Raw genomic sequence first — 25,149 nt, forward strand, 5'->3', positions numbered from 1 at the left:
TGTACAATTCAAGGAAGGGAATTATATGTACAGTTCAAGGAAGGGAAGTGTGTGTACAATTCAAGGAAGGGAAGTGTATGTATAATTCAAGGAAGGGAAGTGTATGTACAATTCAAGGAAGGGAATTATATGTATAATTAAAGGAAGGATAGTGTAGGTACAATTCAAGGAAGAGTAATGTATGTACAATTCAAGGAAGGGGAGTGTATGTACAATTCAAGGAAGGAGAGTGTATGTACAATTCAAGGAAGGGAAATGTATATACAATTCAAGGAAGAATAGTGTAGGTACAATTCAAAGAAGGGAAGTGTAGGTACAATTAAAGGAAGGATAGTATAGGTACAATTCAAGGAAGGGAAGTGTATGTGCAATTCAAGAAAGAAAAGTGTATGTACAATTCGAGGAAGGGGAGTGTATGTACAATTCAAGGAAGGGAAGTATAGGTACAATTCAAGGAAGGGAAGTGTATGTTTAATTCAAGGAAGCGGAGTGTATGTACATTTCAAGGAAGGGAAGTGTATGTACAATTCAAGGAAGGGAAGTGCATGTACAATTCAAGGAAGGGAAGTGTATGTACAATTCAAGGAAGGATAGTGTAGGTAAAATTCAAGGAAGGGAAGTGTATGTACAATTCAAGGAAAGGAAGTGTAGGTACAATTCAAGAAAGGGAAGTGAAGGTACAATTCAAGGAAGGGAAGTGTAGGTACAATTCAAGGAAGGGAAGTGTAGGTACAATTCAAGGAAGGGAAGTGTATGTACAGGTCGTTGTTACGGTGTCCCTTCATCACTGTTCACTATAACAAAGGCTGTTATTCACTGTTAACATCAGAATCCACGACCATTTTTACTTTGATTATAATAGTATTCAATCTACTTGCAAAAACGGCACACGATCGATGAAGGTTTGAAGCCAATCTGAGGATACATTCTTCAGTTATCCAACGATTCAAAGTTTTCATGAAATGTCTCTGAATATTTGAAAATTTTCACCTACGAAGTTAAAATTTACAGCTGGTTATCAGTTTTATAAAATACATCAACATTGAAGGTTTCAAGCCGAGTTGTATAGTCATTCTTTATTTACAGAATGGAAATCAATTTCACAGGTTAATAAAATAGATAAAAGTGGAATTCATACAGCCTAGTAACAAGATGAAACATGCATACCGGGAGGTACACAAGCAGAAAAGTTTGAATGCAACCAAAAGAGGCATTCTCCAGTTAATTAACATCTTTGAATTAGAAGGCGCTGTTTTTGAAAGTTCAAAGCTCTTAGTTGTTCCAAGATGCTGAGAATGGGTTTAGCAATTTTAATCATGGGGAACATTCACATGCTATTTGAACCAAGAATTTTGTGCTAGTTACCGTACGCCAGAGATGAAAATTTAAAGCCGATCGACTGAGGCATTCTCTTGTTATGAGAGAAATAAGAAAAACGAATTTTTAGAAGAAAAAAATTCTGGCAACCACTTAAAGAGCCTCATCAGGGATACCTAAGTTGTCAAGTGTCTGAAAATGGGTTCTACCACGGTTCATATGTTTGGGACGTTAATGATCCTTGGGTATTATTACGAACACAGGTGTATAATGGCTTGTGTTCATAATATGGGAGCCTGTCCAAGAGTTGAACCCAGGACCTCTCACACCCGAAGCGAGAATCATACCCCTAGCTAGACCAACAGGCGGTAATAAGTATGACATGTCGAGGGACTGTAGAGTGGTCGACGAGGAATCAGCATCTCACACCACTGGAATTTTAGCATGACTGAAGAGAGACCTTCAAGTGTTTGTCAGAATATTTGTTCTTCTGTTATCGTATGAATAACTCCAGACGCGAGAGATAATCTCAAATCCCACACCAGCAAAAATGCTCTTCCCCTTCCAGCATGATATTTTTAAGCCACACACACACTCACACACACACACACACACACACACACACACACACACACACACACACACACACACACACACACACACACACACACACACACACACACACACACGCACACACACACACACACACACATACGCACACACACACACATGCACACACCATTTTCAAAACAATATCATAAGGCTCAACGCAAAATTTAGATTCTGAGAGAGAGGAAATTTAGGAATCACAAGTTGAGGCGAGCCAGAGGAAAAGAGAGAAAAGTTACTCTCCATCGACGTGTCCCAAGAAATACGAGAACCTGTCCAAAGTTTAGGAAAAAAACTTTAGAGTAACATTTCCCGAAGCAAGATAGAGGACAAGGCGAGATAATGACCAGTGGAAATGAGGGCGACTATATTAGGTAATGAAGGAAAATGAAGGTGGGGGATATTCATTCTTCCCGAAACTGTTGCTTGTACGAGAGTCCCGTAAATCGCTAGCGCACTCAGCTCACACACTGAGATCCGGGGATCGAATCTGCACGGAGTTGCTGAACACCACAAATGATGTAGCTGAAGTTCTATCAATAAAGATCGAGAACCAAAACCTAGTCATTGTGGTTGTATATAAACCACCAGATGTAACCTCCCAACAGTTCAAGGAACAGCTACTGAAAATTGATTACTGTCTAGAAACCTTCCAGCTCCATCCCCAAACATCTTACTGCTTGGTGACTTCAACCTAAGGCATACAAAATGGAAGAATGTAGCAAATAATGTTATAGCTGAAACAATCCCCGGAGGTAGCGCAGATGAAAGGTCACACACACATGAGACACTAAGTCTCTGCGAAAAACACACCTTAAGCCAGCAGATAGTGGAGCCAACAAGAATAGATAACACACTTGACCTTATCTTCACAAATAATGGGGACCTGATAAGAGACATAAGAATATCAAAAACAACTAATTCCGATCACAATCTAATCGAAGTTCAGACTTACATGCATAGGGGTCCTGAACAGCAGAATGCATGTACCTGTGAAGGTGTCTTCACAAAATACAACTTCAACAACAAGAACATCAACTGGGACCAGGTAAACTATGTCTTAAATGAAACATGTTGGGAAGATAACTTAAATGATATGGATCCAAACCAGTGCCTTGAAAGGATCAACTTCCTGGCAACTGAAGCATGTTCTAGGCATATTTCCCTAAGAAAGAAGAAGAGCAGGAGTAAACTGGACAGAGAAAGACGCTCCCTCTACAGAAGACGACGAAGAATCACTGAGCTCCTCAGGAACGCTAGAATATCTGATACACGAAAGGAGGCGCTGACCAGGGAAGTGGAAACTATCGAACTTAAGTTAAAGGACTCTTACAGGGACCAGGAGAGACAGGAGGAGCTTAAAGCTATTAGTGAAACTGAAAGAAACTCGAAATATTTCTTTTCATATGCCAAAAACAAGACAAATACCACATCTAGTACCGGGTCCTTACTCAGACAGGATGGGACTTACACAGATGACAACAAGGAAATGAGTGAAATACTGAAATCCTAGTACGACTCTGTGTTTAGTGAGTCACTAATCAGTCTGAGGATCAACGACCCAAACGATTTGTTCATGAATGAACCTCAAAACTCCATAAATGTATGGCAGTTTTTCGACATTACCCTAACTCCGATAGACTTTGAAAAAGCCATTGACAACATGCCCATGCACTCAGCCCCAGGCCCAGACTCGTGGAACTCTGTGTTCATTAAGAACTGCAAGAAACCCTTCTCACGTGCCAGTTTTCCGACATTACCCTAACTTTGAAAGTCTTTGAAAAAGCCATTGACAACATGCCCATGTACTCAGCCCCAGGCCCAGACTCGTGGAACTCTGTGTTCATTAAGAACTGCAAGAAACCCCCTCTCACGTGCCCTAAGTACACTATGGAGAAGGAGCTTGGACATGGGTGAAATTCCACAGTCACTTAAAACAACGGATATAGCCCCACTCCATAAAGGTGACAGCAAAGCATTAGCTGAGAACTATAGACCAATAACTCTAACGTCTCACGTCATAAAAATCTTTGAAAGAGTGCTAAGAAGCAGGATTGCAACCCACCTGGATTCCCAAAAACTGCACAATCCAGGGCAACATGGGTTCAGGGCAGGTCGCTCCTGCCTCTCACAAGTACTGAATCACTATGATATGGCCTTGGATGCACTGTGAGAAAATCAGAATGCAGATGTAATATACACAGACTTTGCAAAAGCGTTTGACACGTGCGATCATGGCGTAATAGCGCACAAAATATGTGCTGAAGGAATAACTGGCAAAGTGGGGAGATGGATCTTCAACTTTCTAACCAATCGAACACAAAGAGTAGTGGTCAACAGAGTTAAATCGGAGGCTACCATAGTGAAGAGCTCTGTTCCACAAGGCACAGTACTCGCCCCCATCCTGTTCCTCATCCTCATTTCAGACATAGACAGAGATGTACCCACAGCACCGTATCATCCTTTGCGGATGAGACTAGGATCTTCATGAGGCTGTCATCTACTGAGGACGCGGTTAACCTCCAAGAAGATATAAACAAAGTTTTCCAGTGGGCAACGGTAAACAATATGTTGTTCAATGAGGACGAATTCCAACTACTCCGTTATGGAAAACTGGAGGGGATAATAACTAGAACAGAGTATACTACAGACTCTGGCCATACAATAGAGCGGAAAAACAATGTAAGGGACCTGGGAGTAGTAATGTCTCACTTTCAATAGGATCACAACAGTGCCACGATCACAAGTGCAAAGTAATTGATAGGATAATGAGAACGTTCAGAACGAGAGATGCTAAGCCAATGATGATCCTTTTCAAATCATTTGTTCTCTCTAGGCTGGAATACTGCTGTACATGAACATCCCCGTTCAAAGCAGGTGAAATTGCAGATCTAGAGTGTACAGAGAACCTTCACTGCACGTATAAGTTCTGTCAAGCACCTTAACTACTGGGAACGCTTGGAAGCACTTGACTTGTACTCGTTGGAACGCAGGAGAGAGATATATATCATAATCTACACTTGGAAAATTCTGGAAGGAATGGTCCCGATCCTGCACACAGAAATCACTCCCTAAGAAAGTAAAAGACTGGGCAGGCGATGCAAAATACCGCCAATTAAAAGTAGGGGCGCCATTTGTACACTAAGAGAAAACACGTAAGTGTCCGGGGCCCAAGACTGTTCAAGAGCTTCCCCCCCAAGCATAAGGGGAATTGCCAATAAACCCCTGGCTGCCTTCAAGAGAGAGCTGGACAGATACCTGAAGTCAGTGCCGGATCAGCCGGGCTGTGGTTCGTATATTGGACTGCGTGCAGCCAGCAGTAACAGCCTGGTTGATCAGGCCCTGATCCACCGGGATCAGGCCGGGCCGCGGGGGCGTTGATCCCCGGAATAACCTCCAGGTAGACTCCAGGTAGACTCCAGGTAGACTCCAGGTAGACGGCTGGAAAACATTAGGACGCGTTTCCTTGAGACACCTGCTGTCCCTGTTCACCCATCTGTAAAATAGGTACCTGGGTGTTAGTCGACTGGTGTGGGTCGCATCCTGGGACAAAACTAACTTAGTTTGCCCTAAATGCTCAGCATAACAAGCGTCTTTCTATATAGTAGTATGTCAGTGATGTCAACTAGGACTGTATACCTTGTACATGTACTTGTAGAAATAAAGATATTATGAGTGAGGGTAGAATGGGCAGGATGTTGAGGAGGAAGGGAGGGGGGGGGATGGTAGGGACAGGAGGTAGGAAGATGGTGATGGAGGGGGGATGGTGACGGATGGAGGGATGGCAATGTAGGAAGAAAATAGGTAGGAAGGAGGGGGATGGTGATGAAGGGAAGGGGATTGTGATGGAGGGAGGGCGATTGTGATGGATAGAGGGGGATGGTAATGGAAGCAGGGGGATGGTGATGGAGGGAAGGGGAGGATAATGGAGGGAGGATGATGGTTATAGAGGGAGGGGGAGAATTATGGAGGGAGGGGGATAGTAATGCAAGCAGGGGAATGGTAATGGAGGGAGGAGGAGGGTAATGGAGGGAGGGTATGGTGATGGAGGGAGGGGAGGGTAATGGAGGAAGAGGATGGTGAGGGAGGGAGGGAGAGGGTAATGAAGTGAAGGGGAGGGTAATGGGAGGGGATGGTGATGGATGGAGGGAGGGAAGGGTGATGGAGGGAGAAACGATGGGAATGGAGGGACAGGGAGGGTATGGAGGAAGAGGATGGTGATGGAGGGAGAGACGATAGTGATAAGGTTAGAAGGTATGGTTAAGAAAGGCTGTAGGGAGAGAGAAGAGTAGGAATTGAGGAAAGAGAGATTGAAGAATATCGGGGGAGAGAGAGAACAGGAAGACAGATGCAAGACAATGAAGATAATGTGTGGGAGGAAAAGAAGGGAATATAAGAAGTGCGGGATAGAATGGAGGGAAGGAAGAACGGAGGATGACGTGCAAGGAAGGAAGGAAGGACGGAGAGTAACGTGCAGGATGAAGACTACAGAGCGGTGATCAGCGCCTTTATTCTCCATGTTCCCGTAGAGATTTACACGATACACTTCTATGTTTCTCTCTCCCTTGAGACCTCACCCGCTCCACCACTATACTTTTGTTATATTTTATTTATGTCACGGTTGTAAACCTGTCTTGACCTCTGCAGGTTGACCAGTCAACCTGTCTTGACCTTTGCAGGTTGACCAGTCAACCTGTCTTGACCTTTGCAGGTTGACCAGTTAACCTGTCTTGACCTTTGCAGGTTGACCAGTCAACCTGTCTTGACCTTTGCAGGTTGACCAGTTAACCTGTCTTGACCTTTGCAGGTTGACCAGTCAACCTGTCTTGACCTTTGCAGGTTAACCAGTTAACCTGTCTTGACCTTTGCAGGTTGACCAGTCAACCTGTCTTGACCTCTGCAGATTGACCAGTCAACCTGTCTTGACCTCTGCAGGTTGACCAGTCAACCTGTCTTGACCTCTGCAGGTTGACCAGTCAACCTGTCTTGACCTCTGCAGGTTGACCAGTTAACCTGTCTTGACCTCTGCAGGTTGTGCAGTAATCAGCTTTGATCCAAGCACAAGAAGACCAGGTACAATTCCTTGAATCAAGGCAACACCTTCCCCTTGAATCAAGGCAACACCTTCCCCTTGAATCAAGGCAACACCTTCCCCTTGAATCAAGGCAACACCTTCCCCTTGAATCAAGGCAACACCTTCCCCTTGAATCAAGGCAACACCTTCCCCTTGAATCAAGGCAACACCTTCCACTTGAATCAAGGCAACACCTTCCCCTTGAATCAAGGCAACACCTTCCCCTTGAATCAAGGCAACACCTTCCCCTTGAATCAAGGCAGCACCTTCAACTTGAATCAAGGCAACACCTTCCCCTTGAATCAAGGCAGCACCTTCCCCTTGAATCAAGGCAACACCTTCCCCTTGAATCAAGGCAGCGCCTTCCCCTTGAATCAAGGCAACACCTTCCTCTTGAATCAAGACAGCACCTTCCCCTTGAATCAAGGCAGCACCTTCCCCTTGAATCAAGGCAACACCTTCCCCTTGAATCAAGGCAACACCTTCCCCTTGAATCAAGGCAACACCTTCCCCTTGAATCAAGGCAGCACCTTCAACTTGAATCAAGGCAACACCTTCCCCTTGAATCAAGGCAACACCTTCCCCTTGAATCAAGGCAGCGCCTTCCCCTTGAATCAAGGCAACACCTTCCTCTTGAATCAAGATAGCACCTTCCCCTTGAATCAAGGCAGCACCTTCCCCTTGAATCAAGGCAGCACCTTCCCCTTGAATCAAGGCAACACCTTCCCCTTGAATCAAGACAGCACCTTCCCCTTGAATCAAGGCAGCACCTTCCCCTTGAATCAAGGCAGCGCCTTCCCCTTGAATCAAGGCAACACCTTCCCCTTGAATCAAGGCAACCCCTTCCCCTTGAATCAAGGCAACACCTTCCCCTTGAATCAAGGCAACACCTTCCCCTTGAATCAAGGCAACCCTTTCCCCTTGAATCAAGGCAACACCTTCCCCTTGAATCAAGGCAACACCTTCCCCTTGAATCAAGGCAACACCTTACCTTTGAATCAAGGCAGCACCTTTGCCTTGAATCAAGGCAGCACCTTCTCCTTGAATCAAGGCAACACCTTCCCCTTGAATCAAGTCGACACCTTACCTTTGAATCAAGGCAGCACCTTCCCCTTGAATCATGGCAGCACCTTCCCCTTGAATCAAGACAGCGCCTTCCCCTTGAGTCAAGGCAACACTTTCCCCTTGAATTAAGGCAGCACTTTTCCCTTGAATCAAGACAGCGCCTTCCCCTTGAATCAAGGCAACACTTTCACGTTGAATCAAGGCAGCACTTTCCCCTTGAATCAAGGCAGCACTTTCCTTTTGAATCAAGGCAGCGCCTTTCCCTTGAATCAAGGCAGCGCCTTCTCCTTGAATCAAGGTAGCACCTTCCCCTTGAATCAAGGCAGCACTTTCCCCTTGAATCAAGGCAGCACTTTCCCCTTGAATCAAGGCAGCACCTTCCCCTTGAATCAAGGCAGCGCCTTCCCCTTGAATCAAGGCAACACCTTCCCCTTGAATCAAGGCAACACCTTCTCCTTGAATCAAGGCAACACCTTCCCCTTGAATCAAGGCAGCGCCTTCCCCTTGAATCAAGGCAACACCTTCCCCTTGAATCAAGGCAACATCTTCTCCTTGAATCAAGGCAACACTTTCCCCTTGAATCAAGGCAGCACTTTCCCCTTGAATCAAGACAGCGCCTTCTCCCTAAATCAAGGCAGCACTTTCCCCTTGAATCAAGGCAGCACTTTCCCCTTGAATCAAGGCAACGCCTTCCCCTTGAATCAAGGCAGCGCCTTCCCCTTGAATCAAGGTAGCACCTTCCCCTTGAATCAAGGCAACATCTTCCCCTTGAATCAAGGCAACACCTTCTCCTTGAATCAAGGCAACACCTTCCCCTTGAATCAAGGCAACACTTTCCCCTTGAATCAAGGCAACACCTTCCCCTTGAATCAAGGCAACACCTTCCCCTTGAATCAAGGCAACACTTTCCCCTTGAATCAAGGCAACACTTTCCCCTTGAATCAAGGCAACACCTTCCCCTTGAATCAAGACAACACCTTCCCCTTGAATCAAGGCAACACCTTCCCCTTGAATCAAGGCAACACCTTCCCCTTGAAGGATAAACTCTCTTGTTTTTCTTTTATCTCCTGTATAAATATGAGACGAAACTCCATAACATTAAACTGTCTTGTCTTAATTCCCTTCCCCCGCTTCCTTCTCCTCCTCCTCTTTCCCCTGCTCCTTCTCCTTTTCCTCCTCCTCCTCCCCTCCTACATTCTTCTCTAGGAGGAAAAAAATGTCATATTTTCATTTTTAATGTTTTCTTGGCTAAATCATCATCATTCCCCATCTTAACGACCCCGTTATTAAAATTACGGGTAATTTCACTTTATGCTGACTGATGGCCGGATGAGCCTCGTGGGTTAAGGGTATTTTTCAATGGTTTAAAACTGGCTAGACTAGTACAGCATTGTGGGCCCAAACATGTGCAGTATTGTTCACGGAGCTTCCTGGTTGTCTTCGGGTATTGCTCTTGTTTCAGTGACGAAAGACACTTTGCGGAACATTTCCTTCGGTCACTGTTTTTATGGTCATGCCAGAAAAGGAGTTATTCACAATTTTCCGATACTTTTAATACGAGGAAATGCAAGTAACAACGTCATCTAGAATGATTCTAGATACGAGGAGCTGACTGATGGCTATGTTGAAGAAAACATAGGTTGTTCAACTAGCTTTTGATGAATGAAATACCTGTGCAAAACTTAAGTATTATCTTTCGTTATCCAGACGTTTCGCCCTCACAACAGGCTTCTTCAGTAAAGTACTGGTAAATATAACACTGCAGTTAGTGTTGTATTCTCCTGTTGCGCTGGTGAAATGTTTTGGCAGTAAATATGCATAAGTGTTGTTTATGTCTTATTCCTCAAAAGCTGGTTCAACAAGGTATATTTGAAGAATTAGACTCATGTGTAACTTCTAGGCATCTTTACTGTAGACGTTTTGCCATCCAGTGACTTTATCAATACAAATACGAGGACATAATGTGAAGACAGTAGAACTAGTGTATACAATAGATGAGGTAATCAGTCCCCGTCCTCAGTTATTTTTTGTATACAATAGTATAGTAAGGTATCAGAAAGATGCACATAAATTAAGATCTTTCTCTCTCACATTCTAATCACCCAACAATCTCACTTTACCGACCAGGTACCTCAACCAATCATGTATATCTCACGAATCCCAGTAAATCCTCCTTCTCTCCTCACAACTCTACCAACCACACGTTCCTCACCCTGAACATACTCCTATAAATCCTTCCTACTCTCTCACTCTTTCTTTCTCTGTTCAGGACTTAACCTCTCCTGTGTTTTAATCATTACTGACATAGTCACTGCTAGGACTGACAGTTACACTGATTTCATTCAAAGTATCCAGAAAAAAACACGGCTGTACTCTCACGAATGCACAAATTACATCCTGTAACTGTGGACTTAGTTTCAGCAGTGGGTTGTGTGTCAATATGTTTCTTTCTAAGATGTAGACATTGCTGCCGTGGAGCGGATTTTATTACTTCTGATTCTTTTCTATTAGAGGCCAAGGGTAGCCTGTAGGGTAAAGCGTCTGACAGACAGTTTAACGACAGTAGTTCGATCCCCAATAGATCAAGCTGGTCAGTTAGCAAGAACTCATTTAAAATTAAGTCCTTTCTAAAATTTTCTCTTATGCGTTTAAAGATATATTTTTTTTCACTTATGTTAATGTAAAAATTAATAATTTTGTACCAAAAGAACCTTAGAAAACTTACCTAACCGTATTATAACAAGCCCAATTTAACTTAGCCTAATCCAACTAAATTTATTTTAGATAAGTTTACAATAATTTAATAACCTGATAAACAAACACAATGAAATATATTTTTTCGTTAGGTTCAGAACGATATTTGCTAAAATATTGCATGCAAAAATTTTAGCTTTCCTTATTCGGCAAGAGGAGCATTACTATTTAAGCCAAAATAGCAAGTTTTACCTATTCGGCACGATATGTATATATATATATATATATATATATATATATATATATATATATATATATATATATATATATATATATATATATATATATATATATATATATATATATATATATATATATATATATATATATATATATATATATATATATATATATATATATATATATATATATATATATATATATATATATATATATATATATATGTATGTCGTGCCGAATAGGCAGAACTTGCGATCTTGGCTTAAATAGCAACGTTCATCTTGCCATATAAGACAAGCGAAAGTTTGTGTATGCAATAATTTCGCCAAAATCATTCTGAACCTAACGAAAAAAATATATTTCACTGTGTTTGTTTAGTATTAAATTATTGTAAACAAATCTAAAATATATTTAGTTGGGTTAGGCTAAAATAAATTGCTCTTGTTATAATAAGGTTAGGTAAGTTTTCTAAGATTCTTTTGGTGCAAAATTAATTTTTTTTACTTTAACATTAATTAAAAAAATATGTTTTTAAACGTATAAGAGAAAATTTCAGAAAGGACTTAATATTGAATGAGTTCCTGCTAATTGACCAGTTTTACATATTTGGCACGACATATATATATATATATATATATATATATATATATATATATATATATATATATATATATATATATATATATATATATATATATATATATATATATATATACTGGGATGCTTGAATGTGCGTTGATGTAGTGCGGATGATAAGAAAGAGATGATTGCTGTTGTTATGAATGAAAAGAAGTTGGATGTCCTGACCCTAAGCGAAACAAAGCTGAATGGGGTAGACGAGTTTCAGTGGGGAGAAATAAATGGGATTAAGTCAGGAGTAGCTGAGAGAGTTAGAGCTAAGGAAGGGGAAATAATAATGTTGAAGGACCAGTTATGGAAGGAGAAGAGGGAATATAAATGTTTAAATTCAACGATTATGTGGATTAAAAGAAGGGTTGGATGTGAAAAGTGGGTCATAATAAGCGTGTATGCACCTGGAGAAGAGAGGAATGTAGAGGACAGAGAGAGAGATTTTGGGAGATGTTAAGCGAATGTACAGGAACCTTTGAACCAAGTGAGAGAGTAATTGTGGTAGGGGACCTAAATGCTAAAGTAGGAGAAACTTTAAGAGAGGGTTTGGTAGGTAAGTTTGGGGTACCAGGTGTAAATGATAATGGGAGCCCTTTGATTGAACTTTGCATAGAAAGGGGTTTAGTTATAAGTAATACGTATTTTAAGAAAAAGAGGATAAATAAGCATACAAGATATGATGTAGGGCGTAATGACAGTAGTTAGTTGGACTACGTATTGGTAGATAAAAGACTGTTGAGTAGACTTCAGGATGTGCATGTTTATAGAGGGGCCACAGATATATCAGATCACTTTCTAGTTGTAGCTACAGTGAGAATAAAAGGTAGATGGGATACAAGGAAAATAGAAGCAGCAAGTAAGAGAGAGGTGAAGGCGTGTAAACTAAATGAGGAGGCAGTCAGGGTAAAATATAAACAACTATTGGAGGATAGACGGGCTAGTGAGAGTATAAGCAATGGGGTCGAAGATGTATGGGGTAGGTTTAAGAATGTAGTGTTAGAGTGTTCAGCAGAAGTTTGTGGTTACAGGAAAGTGGGTGCGAGACGGAATTAGAGTGATCGGTGGAATGATAATGTAAAGAGAGTAGTAAGGGAGAAAAAGTTAGCATATGAGAGTTTTTTACAAAGTAGAAGTGATACAAGGAGGGAAGAGTATATGGAGAGAAAAAGAGAGGTTAAGAGAGTGGTGAATCAATGTAAAAAGAGAGCAAATGAGAGAGTGGATGAGATGTTATCAAAAAATTTTGTTGAAAATAAGAAAAAGTTTTGGAGTGAGATTAACAAGTTAAGGAAGCCTAGAGAACAAATGGATTTGACAGTTAAAAATCGGAGAGGAGAGTTATTAAATGAAGAGTTAGAGGTATTGGGAAGATGGAGGGAATATTTTGAGGAATTGTTAAATGTTGATGAAGATAGGGAAGCTTTGATCTCGTGTATGGGACAAGGAGGAATAACATCTTGTAGGAGTAAGGAAGAGCCAGTTGTGAGTGTGTGGGGAAGTTCGTGAGGCAGTGGGTAGAATAAAGGGGGTAAGGCAGCTGGGATTGATGGGATAAAGATAGAAATGTTAAAAGCAGGAGGGGATATAGTTTTGGAATGGTTGATGCAATTATTTAATAAATGTATGGAAGAGGGTAAGATACCTAGGGATTGGCAGAGAGCATGCATAGTTCCTTTGTATAAAGACAAAGGGGATAAAAGAGAGTGCAGAAACTATAGGGGAAAAAGTCTGAGTATACCTGGTAAAGTATATGGTAGAATTATTATTGAAAGAATTAAGAGTAAGACAGAGAGTAGGATAGCAGATGAACAAAGAGACTAGGAAAGGTAGGGGGTGTGTAGACCAAGTGTTTACAGTGAAACATATAGGTGAACAGTATTTAGATAAGGGTAAAGAGGTTTTTGTGGCATTTATGGATTTAGAAAAGGCATATGACAGGGTGGATAAGGGGGCAATGTGGCAGATGTTGCAGGTGTATGGTATAGGAGGTAGGTTACTGAAAGCAGTGAAGAGTTTTTAAGAGGATAGTGAGGCTCAGGTTAGAGTATGTAGGAGAGAGGGAGATTATTTCCCAGTAAAAGTAGGCCTTAGACAAGGATGTGTGATGTCAGTGTGGTTGTTCAATATATTTATAGATCGGGTTGTAAGAGAAGTGAATGCTAGGGTCTTGGCAAGAGGTGTGGAGTTAAAAGATAAAGAATCAAACACAAAGTGGGAGCTGTCACAGTTGCCACAGTGAATATAAGAAAGAGTAAGGTTATGAGGATAACAAAAAGATTAGATAATGAAAGGCTGGATATCAGATTGGAGGGAGAGAGTATGGAGGAGGTGAATGTATTCAGATATTTAGGAGTAGACGTGTCAGCGGATGGGTCTATTAAGGATGAGGTGAATCACAGAACTGACGAGGGGAAAAGGGTGACTGGTGCACTTAGGAGTCTGTGGAGACAAAGAACTTTGTCCGTGCAAGCAAAAAGGGGAATATGTGAGAGTATAGTTGTACCAACACTCTTAAATAACAAAAAAAAAAAAAAAGGCACAATACCGTGACTGGAACGATACGCAAATAACCCGCACATAGAAGAGAGGAGCTTACGACGACTTTTCGGTCCGACTTGGACCATTTACAAAGTCACACTAACAAGAAGTAGAGAAGGACGGGTATATATAGGCAGGAAGAGGTAGTGGTGGTGGTGGTAGTAGTAGTAGTAGTAGTAGTAGTAGTAGTAGTAGTAGTAGTAGTAGTAGTAGTAGTGGTAGTAGTAGTAGTAGTAGTACTAGTAGTAGTACTAGTAGTAGTACTACTACTACTACTACTACCACTACCACTGCTACTACTACTATTACTACCACCACTACCACTACTACTATACTGCTACTACTACTACCACTACTACTACTACTACTACTACTACTACTACTACTACTACTACTACTACTACTACTACTACCACCACCACCACTACCTCTTCCTGCCTATATATACCCGTCCTGCTCTACTGCTCGTTAGTGTGACTTTGTAAATGGTCCAAGTCGGACCGAAAAGTCGTCGTAAGCTCCTCTCTTCTATGTGCGGGTTATTTGTGAACCAACACTCTCGTGTGGGTGTGAAGCATGGGTGATGAATGTTGCAGTGAGGAAAAGGCTGGAGGCAGTGGAGATGTCATGTCTGAGGGCAATGTGTGGTGTGAATATAACGTAGAGAATTCGTAGTTCGGAAATTAGGAGAAGGTGTGGGATTACCAAAACTATTATCCAGAGGGCTGAGGAAGGGTTGTTGAGGTGGTTCGGACATGTAGAGAGAATGGAACAAAACAGAATGACTTAGAGAGTGTATAAATCTGAGGTGGAGGGAAGGCGGGGTAGGGGTCGGCCTAGGAAGGGTTGGAGGGAGGGGGTAAAGGAAGTTTTGTGTGCTAGGAGCTTGGACTTCCAGCAAGCGTGCATGAGCGTATTTAATAGGAGTGAATGTAGACAAATGGTTTTTAATACTTGACGTGCTGTTGGAATGTGAGCAAAGTAACATTTATGAAGGGGTTCAGGGAAACCGGCAGGCCGGACTTGAGTCCTGGAGATGGGAAGTAGTGTCTACACTCTGAAGGAGGGGTGTTAATGTTGCAGTTTTATAACTATAGTGTAAAGCACCCCTCTGGCAAGACAGTGATGGAGTAAATGAGGACGAAAGTTTTCTTTTTCGGCCACCCTGCCTTGGTGGGAATCGGCCAGTGTGTTAATAATAATAAAAATAATATATATAGACTAGACTTCTTCAAGACATTCTCCCATATAAAACTAGTTGGTTCAGATACGTAGATGATGTTCTTTGCCTATGGCAGAGAGATCACAACATTGATCTACCTAGACTCGATGGGCTAGTTCTTTCCATTAAGTTCACTACAGAACATGAAATAAACAACACTTTGCCGTTCCTAGATGTTTTAATCCATCGTGTCGATAGAAAATTCATATTTACAGTTTATAGGAAGTCCACCAATGTGTCGTCATACATTCGCTACTATTCCAATTACGAAACCAGGATAAAAAGGAGTGTGTACCTCACAATGTTCTTGAGAGCCTTGCGCATCTGCAGTCCAGAGTACCTAGAGGACGAAATCAGCAAGATATTCAACATAGCCACAAAACTGAGATATCTTAGAGATTTTGTCGAGAAGGCGCTAATGTCAACAAGAAAGACTTTCTACAGGACTGAACCTAAGGAACTGATGGGCAAGAAAAATGTGCTAGTTTTACCATACAATGAGAACTTGGTTTGCCTGTGTGAGGCATTAAAAAATATTGATATAAACCTTGCTTTCAAAAACACGGGGACAGAGAAACAAACGCTGATTAAAATCACACTCTCCAACAAAGTTGGTGGGGTTTACAAGGTCCCATGTACTCAGTGTCGTCTCTCATATATATGTCAAACAGGTAAGATTCTGGAAACCAGAATAGCCCAACATAAATACTCAGTCAGTACAGGGCAGGAGTCGAACGGTATCTTTAACCACGCTGGTTCCCGTAATCACCCACCGAGGTGGGATGCTGCCCAGATTATTGTACGTAACAGTTCTGTCATAGAAAGAAGCATAATTGAATCTTTTCTCTTGAAACATGAAAGGAATACCATATATAACTCAAATTATGGGTTATACAAACTCGATAGCTATTTATTAGAGTCTAGTGTACACAACCTTCAATAATGCTATACAAAATCATAGGATTGCTCATAATGACAGGTGGTCTCATGATGGAGTGGTGACGCTCGACCAGTTGTCTACTCACCAAAACACCATGCTACCTCAGTTGGTGTATGGTTATATAACGCGATTAATTGTGATTGTACCACACATTGACAGTTACACAAGATTACCTGATAACATAGGTAGTGGGGTTAAAGGATATTAGAAGTAGAAATCTGGATCATAGAAATATTATGAGAATGGTATATAAGAACCCCAAGTAAGGCATATTACTCGATACTGAGAAGAATAGTAGACAATATTTAGGAAAATATGAAGAGATACTTCTCAGTAACCCTGAGACTCAGAATATTCGAGTACCCTAGAACAAGACATTTAAGCTGACAAACAACTCATTCATTTCCTTTCTTTCATTAATTAAAATGGTTACACAGAATAATAGCAATCCATATATATATATATATATATATATATATATATATATATATATATATACATATATATATATATATATACATATATATATATATATATACATATATATATATATATATACATATGATGGTAGGATTGCTGGTTTCTTTTTCTGTCTCATAAACACGCTAAGATAACAGGGATATCTTGCTACTCCTACTTACACTTTGGTCACACTTCACAGACACGCACATGCATATATATATATACATACATCTAGGTTTTTCTCCTTTTTCTAAATAGCTCTTGTTCTTTTTTATTTCTTCTATTGTCCATGGGGAAGTGGAAAAGAATCTTTCCTCCGTAAGCCAGCTGAAGGGGGTAGGAGAGTTTCAGTGGGGGGAAATAAATGGGATTAAATCTGGAGTATCTGAGAGAGTTAGAGCAAAGGAAGGGGTAGCAGTAATGTTAAATGATCAGTTATGGAAGGAGAAAAGAGAATATGAATGTGTAAATTCAAGAATTATGTGGATTAAAGTAAAGGTTGGATGCGAGAAGTGGGTCATAATAAGCGTGTATGCACCTGGAGAAGAGAGGAATGCAGAGGAGAGAGAGAGATTTTGGGAGATGTTAAGTGAATGTATAGGAGCCTTTGAACCAAGTGAGAGAGTAATTGTGGTAGGGGACTTGAATGCTAAAGTAGGAGAAACTTTTAGAGAGGGTGTGGTAGGTAAGTTTGGGGTGCCAGGTGTAAATGATAATGGGAGCCCTTTGATTGAACTTTGTATAGAAAGGGGTTTAGTTATAGGTAATACATATTTTAAGAAAAAGAGGATAAATAAGTATACACGATATGATGTAGGGCGAAATGACAGTAGTTTGTTGGATTATGTATTGGTAGATAAAAGACTGTTGAGTAGACTTCAGGATGTACATGTTTATAGAGGGGCCACAGATATATCAGATCACTTTCTAGTTGTAGCTACACTGAGAGTAAAAGGTAGATGGGATACAAGGAGAATAGAAGCATCAGGGAAGAGAGAGGTGAAGGTTTATAAACTAAAAGAGGAGGCAGTTAGGGTAAGATATAAACAGCTATTGGAGGATAGATGGGCTAATGAGAGCATAGGCAATGGGGTCGAAGAGGTATGGGGTAGGTTTAAAAATGTAGTGTTAGAGTGTTCAGCAGAAGTTTGTGGTTACAGGAAAGTGGGTGCAGGAGGGAAGAGGAGCGATTGGTGGAATGATGATGTAAAGAGAGTAGTAAGGGAGAAAAAGTTAGCATATGAGAAGTTTTTACAAAGTAGAAGTGATGCAAGGAGGGAAGAGTATATGGAGAAAAAGAGAGAGGTTAAGAGAGTGGTGAAGCAATGTAAAAAGAGAGCAAATGAGAGAGTGGGTGAGATGTTATCAACAAATTTTGTTGAAAATAAGAAAAAGTTTTGGAGTGAGATTAACAAGTTAAGAAAGCCTAGAGAACAAATTGATTTGTCAGTTAAAAATAGGAGAGGAGAGTTATTAAATGGAGAGTTAGAGGTATTGGGAAGATGGAAGGAATATTTTGAGGAATTGTTAAATGTTGATGAAGATAGGGAAGCTGTGATTTCGTGTATAGGGCAAGGAGGAATAACATCTTGTAGGAGTGAGGAAGAGCCAGTTGTGAGTGTGGGGGAAGTTCGTGAGGCAGTAGGTAAAATGAAAGGGGGTAAGGCAGCCGGGATTGATGGGATAAAGATAGAAATGTTAAAAGCAGGTGGGGATATAGTTTTGGAGTGGTTGGTGCAATTATTTAATAAATGTATGGAAGAGGGTAAGGTACCTAGGGATTGGCAGAGAGCATGCATAGTTCCTTTGTATAAAGGCAAAGGGGATAAAAGAGAGTGCAAAAATTATAGGGGGATAAGTCTGTTGAGTGTACCTGGTAAAGTGTATGGTAGAGTTATAATTGAAAGAATTAAGAGTAAGACGGAGAATAGGATAGCAGATGAGCAAGGAGGCTTTAGGAAAGGTAGGGGGTGTGTGGACCAGGTGTTTACAGTGAAACATATAAGTGAACAGTATTTAGATAAGGCTAAAGAGGTCTTTGTGGCATTTATGGATTTGGAAAAGGCGTATGACAGGGTGGATAGGGGGGCAATGTGGCAGATGTTGCAAGTGTATGGTGTAGGAGGTAGGTTACTGAAAGCAGTGAAGAGTTTTTACGAGGATAGTGAGGCTCAAGTTAGAGTATGTAGGAAAGAGGGAAATTTTTTCCCAGTAAAAGTAGGCCTTAGACAAGGATGTGTGATGTCACCGTGGTTGTTTAATATATTTATAGATGGGGTTGTAAGAGAAGTAAATGCGAGGGTCTTGGCAAGAGGCGTGGAGTTAAAAGATAAAGAATCACACACAAAGTGGGAGTTGTCACAGCTGCTCTTTGCTGATGACACTGTGCTCTTGGGAGATTCTGAAGAGAAGTTGCAGAGATTGGTGGATGAATTTGGTAGGGTGTGCAAAAGAAGAAAATTAAAGGTGAATACAGGAAAGAGTAAGGTTATGAGGATAACAAAAAGATTAGGTGATGAAAGATTGAATATCAGATTGGAGGGAGAGAGTATGGAGGAGGTGAACGTATTCAGATATTTGGGAGTGGACGTGTCAGCGGATGGGTCTATGAAAGATGAGGTGAATCATAGAATTGATGAGGGAAAAAGAGTGAGTGGTGCACTTAGGAGTCTGTGGAGACAAAGAACTTTGTCCTTGGAGGCAAAGAGGGGAATGTATGAGAGTATAGTTTTACCAACGCTCTTATATGGGTGTGAAGCGTGGGTGATGAATGTTGCAGCGAGGAGAAGGCTGGAGGCAGTGGAGATGTCATGTCTGAGGGCAATGTGTGGTGTGAATATAATGCAGAGAATTCGTAGTTTGGAAGTTAGGAGGAGGTGCGGGATTACCAAAACTGTTGTCCAGAGGGCTGAGGAAGGGTTGTTGAGGTGGTTCGGACATGTAGAGAGAATGGAGCGAAACAGAATGACTTCAAGAGTGTATCAGTCTGTAGTGGAAGGAAGGCGGGGTAGGGGTCGGCCTAGGAAGGGTTGGAGGGAGGGGGTAAAGGAGGTTTTGTGTGCGAGGGGCTTGGACTTCCAGCAGGCATGCGTGAGCGTGTTTGATAGGAGTGAATGGAGACAAATGGTTTTTAATACTTGACGTGCTGTTGGAGTGTGAGCAAAGTAACATTTATGAAGGGATTCAGGGAAACCGGCAGGCCGGACTTGAGTTCTGGAGATGGGAAGTACAGTGCCTGCACTCTGAAGGAGGGGTGTTAATGTTGCAGTTTTAAAAACTGTAGTGTAAAGCACCCTTCTGGCAAGACAGTGATGGAGTGAATGATGGTGAAAGTTTTTCTTTTTCGGGCCACCCTGCCTTGGTGGGAATCGGCCGGTGTGATAAGAAAAAAAATATATATATATATATATATATATATATATATATATATATATATATATATATATATATATATATATATATATATAGATAGGGAAGCTGTGATTTCGTGTATAGGGCAAGGAGGAATAACATCTTGTAGGAGTGAGGAAGAGCCAGTTGTGAGTGTGGGGGAAGTTCGTGAGGCAGTAGGTAAAATGAAAGGGGGTAAGGCAGCCGGGATTGATGGGATAAAGATAGAAATGTTAAAAGCAGGTGGGGATATAGTTTTGGAGTGGTTGGTGCAATTATTTAATAAATGTATGGAAGAGGGTAAGGTACCTAGGGATTGGCAGAGAGCATGCATAGTTCCTTTGTATAAAGGCAAAGGGGATAAAAGAGAGTGCAAAAATTATAGGGGGATAAGTCTGTTGAGTGTACCTGGTAAAGTGTATGGTAGAGTTATAATTGAAAGAATTAAGAGTAAGACGGAGAATAGGATAGCAGATGAACAAGGAGGCTTTAGGAAAGGTAGGGGGTGTGTGGACCAAGTGTTTACAGTGAAACATATAAGTGAACAGTATTTAGATAAGGCTAAAGAGGTCTTTGTGGCATTTATGGATTTGGAAAAGGCGTATGACAGGGTGGATAGGGGGGCAATGTGGCAGATGTTGCAAGTGTATGGTGTAGGAGGTAGGTTACTGAAAGCAGTGAAGAGTTTTTACGAGGATAGTGAGGCTCAAGTTAGAGTATGTAGGAAAGAGGGAAATTTTTTCCCAGTAAAAGTAGGCCTTAGACAAGGATGTGTGATGTCACCGTGGTTGTTTAATATATTTATAGATGGGATTGTAAGAGAAGTAAATGCGAGGGTCTTGGCAAGAGGCGTGGAGTTAAAAGATAAAGAATCACACACAAAGTGGGAGTTGTCACAGCTGCTCTTTGCTGATGACACTGTGCTCTTGGGAGATTCTGAAGAGAAGTTGCAGAGATTGGTGGATGAATTTGGTAGGGTGTGCAAAAGAAGAAAATTAAAGGTGAATACAGGAAAGAGTAAGGTTATGAGGATAACAAAAAGATTAGGTGATGAAAGATTGAATATCAGATTGGATGGAGAGAGTATGGAGGAGGTGAATGTATTCAGATATTTGGGAGTGGACGTGTCAGGGGATGGGTCTATGAAAGATGAGGTGAATCATAGAATTGATGAGGGAAAAAGAGTGAGTGGTGCACTTAGGAGTCTGTGGAGACAAAGAACTTTGTCCTTGGAGGCAAAGAGGGGAATGTATGAGAGTATAGTTTTACCAACGCTCTTATATGGGTGTGAAGCGTGGGTGATGAATGTTGCAGCGAGGAGAAGGCTGGAGGCAGTGGAGATGTCATGTCTGAGGGCAATGTGTGGTGTGAATATAATGCAGAGAATTCGTAGTTTGGAAGTTAGGAGGAGGTGCGGGATTACCAAAACTGTTGTCCAGAGGGCTGAGGAAGGGTTGTTGAGGTGGTTCGGACATGTAGAGAGAATGGAGCGAAACAGAATGACTTCAAGAGTGTATCAGTCTGTAGTGGAAGGAAGGCGGGGTAGGGGTCGGCCTAGGAAGGGTTGGAGGGAGGGGGTAAAGGAGGTTTTGTGTGCGAGGGGCTTGGACTTCCAGCAGGCATGCGTGAGCGTGTTTGATAGGAGTGAATGGAGACAAATGGTTTTTAATACTTGACGTGCTGTTGGAGTGTGAGCAAAGTAACATTTATGAAGGGATTCAGGGAAACCGGCAGGCCGGACTTGAGTCCTGGAGATGGGAAGTACAGTGCCTGCACTCTGAAGGAGGGGTGTTAATGTTGCAGTTTAAAAACTGTAGTGTAAAGCACCCTTCTGGCAAGACAGTGATGGAGTGAATGATGGTTAAAGTTTTTCTTTTTCGGGCCACCCTGCCTTGGTGGGAATCGGCCGGTGTGATAATATATAATAATATATATATATATATATATATATATATATATATATATATATATATATATATATATATATATATATATATATATATATATATATATATATATATATATATATATATATATATATATATATATATGTCGTGCCGAATAGGCAGAACTTGCGATCTTGGCTTAAATAGCAACGCTCATCTTGCCATATAGGACAAGTGAAAATTTGTGTATGCAATAATTTCGCCAAAATCATTCTGAACCTAACGAAAAAAATATATTTCACTGTGTTTGTTTAGTATTAAATTATTGTAAACAAATCTAAAATATATTTAGTTGGGTTAGGCTAAAATAAATTGTTCTTGTTATAATAAGGTTAGGTAAGTTTTCTAAGATTCTTTTGGAGCAAAATTAAAAATTTTTACATTAACATTAATGAAAAAAAATATATCTTTAAAAGTATAAGAGAAAATTTTGGAAAGGACTTAATTTTAAATGAGTTTTTGCTAATTGACCAGTTTTACATATTCGGCACGACATATGGAGTGATGTTCTGGAGAAGGGTACAGCCAGAGTGAAGTTGCTGCTTTCTGCTCGTCTTGTGGCATAAATTTCACGCTGTCCTCGAAGTGGATCCAAGTGTGGTACTTTGACAATACTGGCCTTATACATAACAGTAAGGCCACGCACATCCCTCCTGTGTTGAAGGCTCTGCTGAAATGACAGATCTATCCAGGATGGGTCCAGGCGAGAGATGAGACGTCTTGCTCTGTTCTGCACTCTGTCAAGCAGTCGCAGATGAAAGGGGGGGGGGCAGGCAAACCAAGAAAGTGGAGCATACTCAAGGTGTGAGCGTACTTGTGCCTCGTACAGAATCTTGCAACCCCTACTGTCAAGCAGATGCCAGATACGGCGAAGTGCTGTAAGATTCCTGGCTGCTTTATGGTCGTTAATTAATATATTTGTCGAATTTTAGTTGTCTATTTTCCATTCATATTCTGAGTGATTATTTTATTTACTTGCCCTAATACTGTGGCAACACTTCTCCCTTACCGTCCCTCCTATAATATTTACCTTACTCCTTCCCTATTTCACTTAATTTCTTCCTATCATCCCTCCTTCCTCTCCTCGCTTCCTCATTTTCTCCGTTTCCTCCATTTCTTCACTTCTCTCCTTGTTCCCATCTTACCCCTTTTCTTCTCTTCCTTTATCCGTCTCTCTCTCTTTCTCCTCTCATTTGTTTCTTTTCTTCCTCCCTATCTTCTTTCTTCCTTCCCTCCCTCCTTCCTTTCCTCCCTCCCAAAACACTGCAGATATTGTGAAAGGTGTATTTTTACCCCTCCCTTATTCCTTCTACTTTTCCTCCCTTCTACTCTCCATCCTTTTCACACTTCCTTCTTCCTTTCCACTCTGCCTTCCTCATACCTTCCCTCTACCCTCCCTCCCTCCCTTTCCCTGCTTCTATATTTGTCCAGTGTCTTAAATTGAGGTCGTGCTGGAAATGTCATCACATGGAAAAAGAGGTGTTGCCTGAAGATATCTGGAAGTCTTGTTTTCCATTCCTCTTTTTTCTTTTTACCTCCCTGCTGTCATACCCACTCACTGCTGCCCACTTCCTCCTGCTGCACTCCACTGCCCTCTCCCTGTTATACCTCCCTCTCCCTGAGGAGAGGGGAAATGGGGGTCTAGGGTGAACAGATAAATTGAGAGGGAGGGGAGGAATTAGGCGCTTGTGAGATGTTGGGGTGGCGCAGGGTGAAGAGGGAAGGAAGGGTATGTGCTGGTCTGAGACTAACAGCAGTAGCATAGTCTCTGCTGCTGGTGTTTGTTCCAGCAGACACATACCTTAGTGAGCCACGGATCACCTGCTAACAAAAGCATAGTTTCTGCATCTGTTGTTTGTTTCAGCAGACACATACCTTAGTGAGCCACTGATTACCTGCTAACAACAGCATAGTCTCTGCTGCTGGTGTTTGTTCCAGCAGACACATACCTCTGTGAGCCATGGATCACCTGCTAACAACAAAATAGTTTTTGCTGCTGGTGTTGGTACCAGACAGACATACACCTCAGTGATTCATGGATCAGCGGCTATTAGGAGTATAGTGTATGCTCCTGGTATTGTTTAAGAAAGGTTCATACACCACAGTGATCCATGGATCAACGGTTATCGGGTGACTTCCTGACGTAGATAAAATTGAACTTAAATTATGCATTGGTGAGTCGCGGAGGAGCGGTGTTATATTTCTCAGGGGGACGGTGGTTGTGGTGGTGGTTATGGTGGTGGTTGTGGTGGCTGTGGTGGTTGTGGTGGTTGTGGTGATTGTGGTGGTGGTGGTGGTGGTTGTGGTGGTTGTGGTGGTTGTGGTGGTGGTTATGGTGGTGGTTGTGGTGGCTGTGGTGGTTGTGGTGGTTGTGGTGATTGTGGTGGTGGTGGTGGTGGTGGTTGTGGTGGTTGTGGTGGTTGTGGTGGTGGTGGTGGTGCTGCTGCTGCAGCTGTTGCTGCTGCTTGAGCTGTTGCTGTTATTGAAGAAAGCCTGGGGAAGTCAAGAGAGTGTACGTCACTGGAAAGTGTACAAGGAAGAATGTAGAGGCGCCGGGAAACATTTCTTTTTTCACATGTTGAGTGAAAAGTGAAATGAACTAAGAGGAGAAGGTGGAACTCTCCTTCCATCCATAGCTGCAAGAGTAGGAATGGCAGAGTCAGTCAGGCAGGGTCAGGAGAGGTGACTCGATCTCCCAGCTAAAACAGCGCTGTGACTACACACACACAAGCACACACACACACACACACACACACACACACACACACACACACACACACAGGAGGGTGTATCTCGACCGCGACAGAACACAAGAAGAAAGGAAGAAACTGAGAGAGATGGTACAAAGGCGAAAGGAGGAAAGAGAGGGGATGGAGAAGACAGACAGGAGATCCCAGACCCAGGAAGAAGATCTAATACAGCCTCCCTCACAACTTTCTATAGAAGCCTCCCAACCAGGTCAACCCCAGTGCAACCAAACACTCTAAATCAAAACACCCATGCCACATCCAATGCCCCCACC

The sequence above is a fragment of the Cherax quadricarinatus genome, chromosome 6 (assembly GCF_038502225.1).
Source record: "Cherax quadricarinatus isolate ZL_2023a chromosome 6, ASM3850222v1, whole genome shotgun sequence".
In the NCBI taxonomy this organism is placed as follows: Eukaryota; Metazoa; Arthropoda; class Malacostraca; order Decapoda; family Parastacidae; genus Cherax; species Cherax quadricarinatus.